The sequence below is a fragment of the Mustela lutreola genome, chromosome 3 (genome assembly GCF_030435805.1).
Source record: "Mustela lutreola isolate mMusLut2 chromosome 3, mMusLut2.pri, whole genome shotgun sequence".
Taxonomy (NCBI): domain Eukaryota; kingdom Metazoa; phylum Chordata; class Mammalia; order Carnivora; family Mustelidae; genus Mustela; species Mustela lutreola.
Genome location: NC_081292.1, coordinates 34581655 through 34592952, shown reverse-complemented (window position 1 = coordinate 34592952; position 11298 = coordinate 34581655).

The window sequence follows — 11298 nt, the reverse complement described above, 5'->3', positions numbered from 1 at the left end:
GTTATGGACATTGGGGAGGGTATGTGCTTTGGTGAGTGCTGTGAAGTGTGTAAACCTGGCGATTCACAGACCTGTACCCCTGGGGATAAAAATATATGTTTATAAAAAATAAAAAATTTTAATAAAAAAGAAAAAAGTAGCAAGAGTTAGAGAAGTCTTAAAGGCAATTAGTAGCTAACTGAGCCTTCCTTCATGAAGTCATCAGAAAAGGGTTAAAAGGAAAGTTAGAAAGAGCCGGTTGAGGCAGCCTACAGAAGGGTGAGGGACGGAAGCTAGTGGGGCCCCGCTACTGTCGGGCCGCTCCTCTGCTGCGGCCGGGGATCACAGCGGAGACGGGGCCGGGAGTGGGAACAATGGCAGGGCACTTCTAAATCTTAAAGGCAAAGGAAATGCTAAATGATACACCTCAGTTTTTAAATCATTCCGAAAGCAGATGTGCGCGCGCACACACAAAACCACAGCACCGCGGCTGAATCAAGAGAGAAAATTAAATGACCCTTCTTCCCCCTGACGGCTGTGTAAGTCTATGAATCACTTCTTTAGAAAACCGGCATGAATATATCCAATTAAAGCTCATTGCTAATCTGATAGAGGACCATGGTCCAGAGGCTCACTTAACCGTTTCCCTATTTAGAATGAAAATGCCAGCAAGAAAAAAATAAGTATAATTGATTATATGTCCAGCTTCCTACAGCATCTTTTGTCTTCTCACCCATTACCTTTCAAGACCTTCAAGGACAGAAATTTAACTTTCTTTAGTTCCTCTGAAACTCCTTCACGCAACCAATGAATTGTCCTGCGGGCAACGAGCCTGGATTGATGCTGAGCTGTGTGAACCCAAATCTTCAAAACAAAGTGAGCAGGGGCAGCTGGGTGGGAGAACTCCCGTTTAGGTTTTCGCTGGTCACCTGGGGTCATCCCAGAAGCACTAAGGTGTCCAGGGCAGAGGGAGCATTCAGATCAAGCTCCCGGCATTAGAATGCTAATTAGTATTTGGTGGCTGGCTGTTAGGCTTATGCATCCGCCTAAATTAAAGTGAAAGTCTTCAGGGCTTTTTCCTCCCTTTGGTAAGAAAGTGACCTAGTTAAGGGATGGTCAAACTGGGGCTGGAGGGCAAAATCTCACCCTGCCACCTGTTTTTGTATGACCTTCAAGCTGAGAATGGTTTTTGTGTGCTTAAATTGTTGGCACAATACCAAAAAAAAAAAAAAAAAAAAGTTTTTTTTTTTCATGACACATGATATTATGTGAAATTCACATATCAGCGACCGGCTTCAGCTTTACCAGAATACAGCCATAATCATTCATTTATATATTGTCTTTGGGTACTCTCCTGCTACAATGGCCGAGGAATTGTGGTTAAAATAGTTCGGCCCATGAAACCTATAATATTTACTATCTGATTCTCTGCAGAAAAAGTTTGCTGATACCTGACCCAGAACCATTCATTTTTGTTTTGGCTGTGCTTTGGAATCCTTGGGGAAACTTTAAAAATATTGATGCTACTGGTCCCTGGTCTGATTCTGATTAATTGGTCTAGAGACTGGAACTTTTAGAAGTTTCCCAAGTAGTTAGAATGTGCAGCCAAGTTCAACAACAGGTGACCTGGACTAGTGCTTCTCAAGCTTGAATGTGATATGAATCACCTGGCACCTGGTTAAAGTACAGGTTCTGATGTTGTAGTTCTGGGGAGAGGCCTGAGATCCTGCATTTTTAACAAGCCCCCTTGCCAAGGCTGCTGGTCCGCAGACACCAGCTTTGAGTAACAAGGACCTGTTCTAGCTTCTTCCAGAAAAAGGCAAAAAAAAAGAAAAAACAACCCCACCTTTCCATGTGTCTATCTTCCCTTAAAGGTAGGTTAAAAGATGTCACAGAACAAATGTGGCTTATCTCACAGAAATATGTATATTTAAAATATATATTTATAAATATGTAGATATGTATATGTGTGTATATGTATGTACACACATATATATGTATATATATAAAGTGTGTGTGTGTGTATATATATATATATATATACACACATACATATATACACACACTTTTTTTTTTTTTTAAGAGGGAGAGAGAGAGAGTGGGGTGGGGGGAATCTTAAGCAGGCTCCCAACCCAGCCCAGAGTGCAGGGCTCAGTCTCAGGACCCTGAGATCATGACGAAAGCCAAAATCAAGAGTCGGACACTTAACTGACTGAGCCACCCAGGCGCCCCTATCTTGCAGACTTCTTAAGCAACCTCAGTGGATGGGAAATTCATCCTGTAAACTGAAAGGGATTTTGGTCCTTTCCCCAAAAATAAATGGTTTTGAATACCTGCCTTCACATCAATCTATTAAGACTTCCCATTTTCACTGGAGCAATGAAAGAATAATTACAGCCCTCTTTCACCCTCGGATTCCTAAGAGAAAGGTTTTGAAGAGGGTGTATAAAGAAATCCTCTGTTGGTTAATGGCCTTGAAATTGTGTGTGGATTAACAATTAGTCTAAGTCCAGTGACTGAAGGAACAGCTCCCCGACTGTCTAGAGTTGAGCTTTAGGAATTAACTGGTAGAATAGAAGGTCTTTCAGGGTATGGAATGCTCTGGAATCTTAGTGGGTCTGAGTCATTTGAAACCCCTTTTGGGTAAAATTAAAAAAGGAGACTCTATCAGATCCCATGAAGATATTTCCCCCTAACATCTCCACTCTTTGCTGTGAAGAGGATTAAGAATGTGAAATTTCAGGATCTCTTTCCCTTATTTTTGTGTTAAATCCTTACCCTTTTAAATACTTTGCCTACCAGTTATGAACAGATTGCTGAGTGTTTATCACCCTAAACCTATCTATTACTGGGATCTACTTAATCTTCTGGAATATAAATATGCTTGCAGCATAGATATGTTAAAATGATGGTGATAAGTTCCATGGGAAAAAAGTTTCACTTCCTATTTCCTGGTTTTCTGAAGTGTAAAGCCATCTCCGGGAAATCATTTTATGGCAGCCCTCATTTGCATAGGAGAACAGTCTTTCTTTCCCTAAGTCTGAGAGGTTTGCTCTTGAGATGCCTGTGACCTGAAACTTTGATGACTTAACCCCAAATTTCAGCCTGCAACTGAAAGCCCGTTCAGAATGAAGACCCCAGGATGCCTTAAAATTATGGTAGTTAATGAGGCCCGGAGAGGAAAAGCTCAGCTAGAAACACCCCTGAATTAGCCCGCATTCAAGCAGGTGCCAGCCTCTTTATATACACCCTGCCCCGCCCCCCCTTCTCTACCTCCAGCCGCTGCTATTGTTAGAATTTCTTTAATCAGATCAAGGAAAATGATAGTGAGGGGAAGCAGACGTTTAGAAAGTGTTATAGCCTGGTGGTGGGTAATGTGGAGGGCAGGTATTGCATGGAGCACTGGGTGTGGTGCATAAACAATGAATTCTGGTACACTGAAAAGTAATTAAAAAAATTAAAAAAAATTAAAAAAACAAAACAAACAAAGTATGCTATAGGGGCGCCTGGGTGGCTCAGTGGGTTAAAGCTGCTGCCTTGGGCTCAGGTCATGATCCCAGGGTCCTGGGACCCAACCCCATATCAGGCTCCCTGCTCAGTGGGGAGCCTGCCTCCTCTTCTCTTTCTGCCTACTTGTGCTCTCTGTCTGTCAAATAAATAGATAAAATCTTAAAAAAAAAAAAAAAAAGAAAGGAAAAGGAAAAAGAAAGTGTGTTATATAGTTTTACTGAGGTCTAATTCACATACCATAAAATTTACCCATTTCGAGTGCACCCCCCAGTGGCATTTAGAACATTTACAGAGTTCTGCAGCCATCACCACGGGCTAATTTTAGAACATTCCCATCACCCCAAAAGAAGCCCTGTGTCCATTAGCTGTCACTTCCCATTTCCTTCCTCTCTCTGGCCCCGGCGACTGCTAATCTACTTTTCTGTCTCAATGGAAGAGGAAGAGGAAGAAGGTTTTGTGGGGGTTGCAGGTTTCAAAGCATCAGACCCTTTGCCGGCTCTCTTACTACTTCATCTCTATGTGCCTCACTTTCCTGGCTGCCAGATGGGAGGGTTTCAATCTTGGCTGCACATTAGAATCAGTTGGTGAACTTTGGAAAAAATGCTGATGCTCAGAGATTCTGATTCACTAGGTCTGGGGTGGGGCTTAGGCACCAGAAATTTTTAAAAGCTCCATGAGGCAGATTTACCCCAAGGCCTTGCATTCAAAATGTGGTCCGGGACCAGTTGGGAGCTTATTGGAAATGCATACTTCCAGGGCCCTCCCCAGACCCACTGAGTTGGCAGGTGGACATTGACAAGACCCCAGGTGATTTGTGTGCCCATTCAACAGCTCTGCTCCAGCGTCCCCCAACCCATCCAGCTCTAACAGTCTCCAGTTTTGTGATCTGGGCCAGCAGGTGATTTTAGTAATCAGTACCCACAGACCAGAGTTTACCCCACACTGGAAAATTGGCTCTCCATGGGCTCACCAAACAGGATATAGGAATATGCCATTGGCAAAGCCTTGCAAGAAGTTTGTTCAGTGATAGTTAATTACACAGCAATTTGGAAGAACATCAAGTCATTTTAGAGTTGTTTTATCTACTGTCCAGGAGCAAAAAAAAAAAAAAAAAAAAGAGAGAAAAGAAAAAAGAAAAAGAAATGGTATTTAGGTCTCAACCTGTTGCCAATTCAGTTTTCTGCCCTTACCAAAAATCACATGTCAGGCAGGCTGTTGGTTTCCATTTAAAGCAGTATTAGCAGAGACAGCTGCCCATTTAAGTCACCTGGGGAACTTTCAAAACTCCAGACAGCTGGGCTCCCTGACCCACACCAACTAAATTGGAATCTTGGTAGTTTTGAAAGCTCTTTAGATGATTATAATATTAAGTCCAAGTTGGTTTCACTGGTCTAGAGGTTTTACTGTTGTTACCCTGTTCCGATGTACCAAAATCTCTGTTTTTGTCCCTTCTTAAGGGACTAAGGCTGTTTCCAATGCACTGTCACTGATCTGTTCAGTACCTGTGTGCTAAACATCTTCATGTCTTAAGCCTCACCAGCAGGATTTGAGAGGAAGAGCCTACCAGTGCCAGAGACTTGGAGAGGACAAGTAACGAATGTAGCAGTTTGCTTGACCGAGCTCACGATAGTGGTAGCTCTGACACTTTGATTGGTTTCTGCAGGGTTCCACACATGGGAGAGAGTCTGCACAGTCCATCTCAGGAAGTAGATCATCGGAGATGCAGGCTTGACTCCTTTTGGTCCTCACATCCATGACGATGGCACAAAAAAATTAATCAGTCAAAAGATAGGTACCAAAAATGGTGCCCAGCATAGAAGGCAGCAGTTAGAAGAAGAGGCCTCCAGGATCTGACCGGTGAGATAAGGCATCCGTGAACGGGACAGTTAGCAAACAGTGCATGATGAAATACAGTCAAGGGTTCAGCTGACGGTAAAATCAGCAAGGAGCAGAAATTTAGAGGGAGTGAAATCAGTGCCTGTTGGAATAGGATGGAAAAGATGCATGGCACAGGTGCCTCACAGAGGGGAGACTCACTGGCTCAGTTGGTAGAGCATGTGACTCTTTTTTATTTTTATTTTTATTTTTTAAAAAGATTTTATTTATTTATTTGACACACAGAGAGAGATCACAAGTAGGCAGAGAGGCAGGTGGGGGGGGCAGGCCCCCTGCTGAGCAGAGAGCCCCATGTGAGACTTGATCCCAGGACCCTGAGATCATGACCTGAACCGAAGGCCGAGGCTTAACCCATTGAGGCACCCAGGCACCCAAACATGTGATTCTTGATCTCGGGGTTGTGAGTTCAAGCCCCATGTCGGGAATAAAGCTTACATGAAAAGAAAAAAGATGGCTCATGGAGGAAGTGAGGATGGTGTTCTTATGACTATATAATACATAGGATACTATTAATTGCATTTACTATGAACCAGGCATTGTGCTAAATAATTTCCATGTATAGTCTTATTTACTCCTCTCAACAACATGAGGACTTTATCCCCATTCTGCAGATGATGAGACTGAGGTGCAAAGAAGTGTAACTTGCCTAAAGTCACATTGAACCTTGTCTTACACGATTCCCAAGTCCATGCATTCCACCGTACCATATTGAATATCCACATAACATTTCTTAGTGTGGGCCAGTAGACAGGTTCCTAACATTTTCTATATATTATCTCATTTAATCCTCAAATTAACAGTCCTTTCTGGTAGGCAGCTCATTATTCTCAAGTTCTGGACCAGGAAATTTGGACAAGAGAAGTGAAGGAACTTACCTGAGATCTAGGATTGCCAAATCCAATACAGAATAGTCAGTTACATTTGATAATTAACAAATGATAGGTTAGTATAAATATTGCCTGGAAGGTACTTAGACTAGAAAGAGTTCATTGCTTATCTGACAAATTTAAATGAGTCTCCTGTTTGCATTTGTTTGTTTTTTGCTCAACCTGGCAGTCCTATTGAGGCCATGCTGCAGGCAGGTGATAGGACAAGGTTTGCCTCAGGCGGCCAGACCCCAGGATCCTCAAGTTCAACCCCTGCATTCCAGTGTGGCAGAGACCCTGGGGTAGCATTCGTGAGAGGTATGAGCAGACTTGCCTCGTTGGCTCAGAGGTGGGGTTGAGAGGGAGTGAGAAGCAGCAGCGGACTTTTCCACTGGTCCCTCATCTCCTGAGCTCTCCTCTTACCTCTGCTATCTCCACCTGAGCTCTCCTCTTCCTGCTGGTGGTACCAAAGTTAAGGGAGCTGGGCAATGCAGCCTTTGGTCATAAATGCTTGGTTCTGATGCCAAATTCAGAAGGAAAATGAAAACAGGGGAAAAAAATGAGAAAGAAGGAGAGAGAAAAAGAAAGAGATGGTATTGGGTTCTGCAGACACCGTCACACTCTCCCCTCCCTTTGTAAATCACAGGACCACCCACGAGGCTAACTGCCAGTCCCTGGATAGCATCACAGTAATGTGTGGCAGTGGCTGCAGTTAGGTGACCATCTGATGGACCACTCTTGACCAGGGAACTAGTCAGGGAGCCTTCCAGCCAGGCAGCTGACATAGACCCAGGGCCACAAGGCTGGTCCACACAGCTGGCCGTGCAGCTGCGGGCTGGGAGTGTGGCTTCGGCTGGAGGCCTGAGAAAGTCTGATATCTCCAGGGTAGATGCTGAGCTCAGCAACAGAACTTCCCACCTAGGAAATCTGGCCCAGCGTAATGAGCAGTAGGGGCACTGCAGCTGCGAAAACAAACTCTTCTGAGCTTCGAGGGGGTGAGCACTTGCATAATTGAACATCAAGCAAATCTATCACCAATATGGGAGCTTAATGGAGCCAGTGTGATACTCAGGAAGAGGCAATAAGAATTTGTAATAAGAAGATAAGCAGAAGCAGATAAAGCATTCCCTGTTGCGGAGGAACAGGGATTCATAAAAGAATTTACTGTATATAAAAATATACGTGAACATTTCTGTTTGAAAGAGCGATGCACTCTATTGTATAGTTTATATTTAGCCATGTTTTAAAAATTATATTTATTTTCTTTTGTTGTTTTCCAGAGACCTGAGTTAATGAACCCCACGAGATGGGATATATATGAGTATGACTGAAATGGCTGAGTTGTGTGGTCCAAAGGCTCCAAGCATTGGCAGTTTAGTTCTTTTCAAGACTATTTTGAAAATTTACTAACCAGTCCCCTTCCTCCCAATCTCCCTGTCCTCTGGTAATTCCTCAGCCCTGCCACTAGAGTTTAGAGGTAAATCCTGGATGGTTTCCGTCGTCGCTGTCAGTTGCGCAAAGGAGAGAATTGCAAAAGTTGAATGCCTTTTGTAATCTCTTCCCAAACCACTTTCCTCGTTCTTTCATGATTCTCCTCACACGGCTACACCTATCTAGCCTTTAGGGGTTATCTGGTTCAGACTGTGTGAGCTTCCCCATGTCCATCTCTTTTCCAGACCCTAACTCACACCCTTCGGGACAAGAGCCAACTGATCACCAGCTGTTTCAGACCTCCACGCCTTAGCACATGCTGTTCCTTCCATCTGGTTCTCCAGTGGTGCCCTGGAGCTGGCGCGCTTACTAGCTCAGGCACCTCTCTGGCCCCAACTCTGTTCAGTGGCTGGTACCTTGAAATCTGCCACAGTAAAATGTATATCATGGAAATTAGCAAATCCTACACATTGGGGCCTCCCCCGCCCTCTTCCTGGCATTCTGGTTGTTCGACATTCACTAGCACACCATTGTCATCTCCTACTCTCTGCCTGGAAGATTCCTCTAAGGCAGAATGCTTCTCTGTGATGCTGTCTTTGACTCTCACAGGGAAACAGGGAGAAAAAAGCAACTCCTCTGTGCTGAGCATCTGGGCTGGGTGGTTTCCATACATAATTCTCGTGTCTTTATTAAAGCACTTTATCATATTATAATTATTGATGATTGCCTCCTTGATAAGTCCTAAGTGCAAAGATTGCAATCTATATTGATCTTTAAAACTCCAGGGACCTTGAAAGTATCTTTTATAAATAGTGAGTTCTTAGTGAATGTCAATTATTTAATTAAGTACAAATTGGGAGGAAAAACTGGATTGCTTTGTTTCATCTGTCTCTGTTCTCCCAAAGAGTACTCCCTCACACCATAATCAAAGTTGAATGTTTGAACAATGTCTTCTGCTGGGTGACTTTTTTTTTTTTTTTTTTAAGATTCTTATTTATTTATTTGACAGACAGAGATCACAAGAAGGCAGAGAGGCAGGCAGAGAGAGGAAGGGAAGCAGGCTACCCACCAGAGAGCCTGATGCGGGGCTCAATCTCAGGACCCTGGGATCATGACCTGAGCCGAAGGCAGAGGCTTTAACCCACTGAGCCACCCAGGTGCCCTGCTGGGTGACTTTTAAAAATCCATAATAAACAGGGACTCCTGGGTGGCTCAGTCAGTTAAGTGTCTCACTTCAGCTCAGATCATGATCTTAGGGTCCTGGGATCGAGTCCCGCATGGGGCTCCCCACTTGGTAGGGAGTTTGCTTGTCCCTCTTTCCCTTTCCCCACTCATACTCTCTCTCTCTCTCTCTCTCTGAAATAAATAGAATCTTTTAAAAAAAGTAAAATCCACAAGAAACAAATTTATACAAAGGTATCACCAAGAATAATACTTGTGACATTTTTACAAATGTAGAAGGGGCTACAGAAACTGGTATATAAAGATGGAATTTTAGGTCTCTGGGAGTCAGGTGGGGAAGGTGGTTTTGGTAAAGGCACTGTTTAGTGACCTCTCTTATTAAACCTGTGAAGGTAGCAGATGTGCTTAGCATGGCAGCTGCCTAAAGTATGGACTTTATAAGGTAGCTACCACACCACCTCCAGCCTCCTCCTCTTCTTCATCACCATCATCATCATTGAATACTAGTGATGATGGACAGAGCTAGGCAAAGCTAAGAAACCATCTGACCGACTTGAAGCCATGTTTGGAAGCTTGCAAGCACCTTGTTTTGCCCTCTCACTTTTCTTTAAATTTATTAAAGCTTTAAAACACTGTGAAGAAAGCTCCCCCACCCACCCACGTGGTTGTTAGGATGCTTTGTAAATATGACTCACCCATCCTCACCCGCCAGTGGGAGAAACAGGCAGTAAATATTACTGTGATCTGATTTGAATAGATGGGGTAAAATGATTGGTTGAAAGGACCTTCCCTGTAATTTATTCAAGCCTACTTAACCAAAAGCTAGGATGTAGAAGAATGATAACGTCCCATTCATCCTTAAGAAAGCAAACAGACCATGCAGGAGCAGCAGTGAAGTTTCCTGCTGTATTCTGATCTTAGTGCCGCAGTAGTAAGTATTTTGCAGCAACAGTGAAGTATTCTGATCTTATGGCTCATTGGTCTCAGTCCGAAGGCCAGAGAGTTGCAGCAATAAAAATCAGAATACAGATTCCTGTGGGTTGCAAGGGGTTCTTCATGGCAGAGATGAGGCCTGGAGCTCAGGTAGGGATAGATTATAAAGATTGTCCTGAGGGAAGAAAGTTAACTGGGGTAAATGTTTAGAAGAGCATTTCCTACTCTGTGCTTTGCAAAAATGGCCTTTGGCAAAGAGTATTCTAAGACTAAAGATGTTTAGGAAATACTGCATATATTCATCTTGGATTACACTACGCATTATACGTTCCAAGAGCACCCAAAGTGAAGAACCCTGATTAGCTTTGTCTAACCTAAGTTTTCCAAATGTGTTTGATCATAGAATCTGCTTTTGGGGAATACCTATTAACACCTTTCAGAATGTTCAAGTACCATGGAACCTTGTTGGGAAACACTAACTTACAGGATGATTTCTCTGAAAACTCTTATTTATTGATGCCTTTTTTGAAACCTCAAAAGTGTCCATCTCATCCTCATTTCACACCACCTTATGATCACAATTTCAACAAGGCTTCTCATGTATTTTATTTTTTCCCTTTTATCACCACAACCCACACCCCATCTTAAGTATCCACTTTCATGTGTTTCCTGTGTTCCTGAAATATGCCTTCATTGTATAAATATAGTGTTTTGTGTATATACACTTATTGTTTTATTTTTTCCCCACTGTTTTATTCCTCACCCAGTACTATGTTTTTTAAAGAGCTAAGAATTGTTGTCTGTCATCTCATTTGTTGTTTTATCTGCAGCACAGGATCCCACAAGATGCAGCCCACCTACTTATTCATCCATCTCTCCACAAATGGACACCAAGTTTGATGGCACTGGGGGACTTGAGTCTGGGACACCAGTACAGGCAGAGAGTAGTGATATCTACTAGATAAACAGTTTGAACAGTTCTCTTTTATTTAATAAGTTAAAAACCTGGCCGATTTTAGCCAGCTGACCTGATCAAGTCCTGGTAATTATGAAGAGTGAGTTTCAGAAGAAGCAGTCTTCAGATAATTTGCTAGAGCAGGGGTTGCAAATTGCGTGGCTTAGATTGTCCAAACTGGCCTTTCAAAACTGTCAACTTCATGCAGTTTTCAGGACTGTGCCCTTGACCTTAAATATGACTGTTGAAAACAAAACATTTTCTTAAAAATGCATAAAGGAAAAGAAACAGCCCATTATAGACTTGTGACAAGTGGGCTTGAGCTGGAGCTTAAATGGTCTGCCCAGCTGAGCAGGTCAGGGGAGCAGGGGAGATTGGCATAAGATCCCGAAGAGTCTCATGGGAAGTTCATAATGAGAAACCTTGACCTTCTCTCGATGACCATCCCTGGACCATCTAGTTCCTGTTTAGTGCACTAAACAAGGTATTAATATTAACAACCTCCTACTTCAGGTAGAACTATGGAAGGGAAACATGGCCATTTGG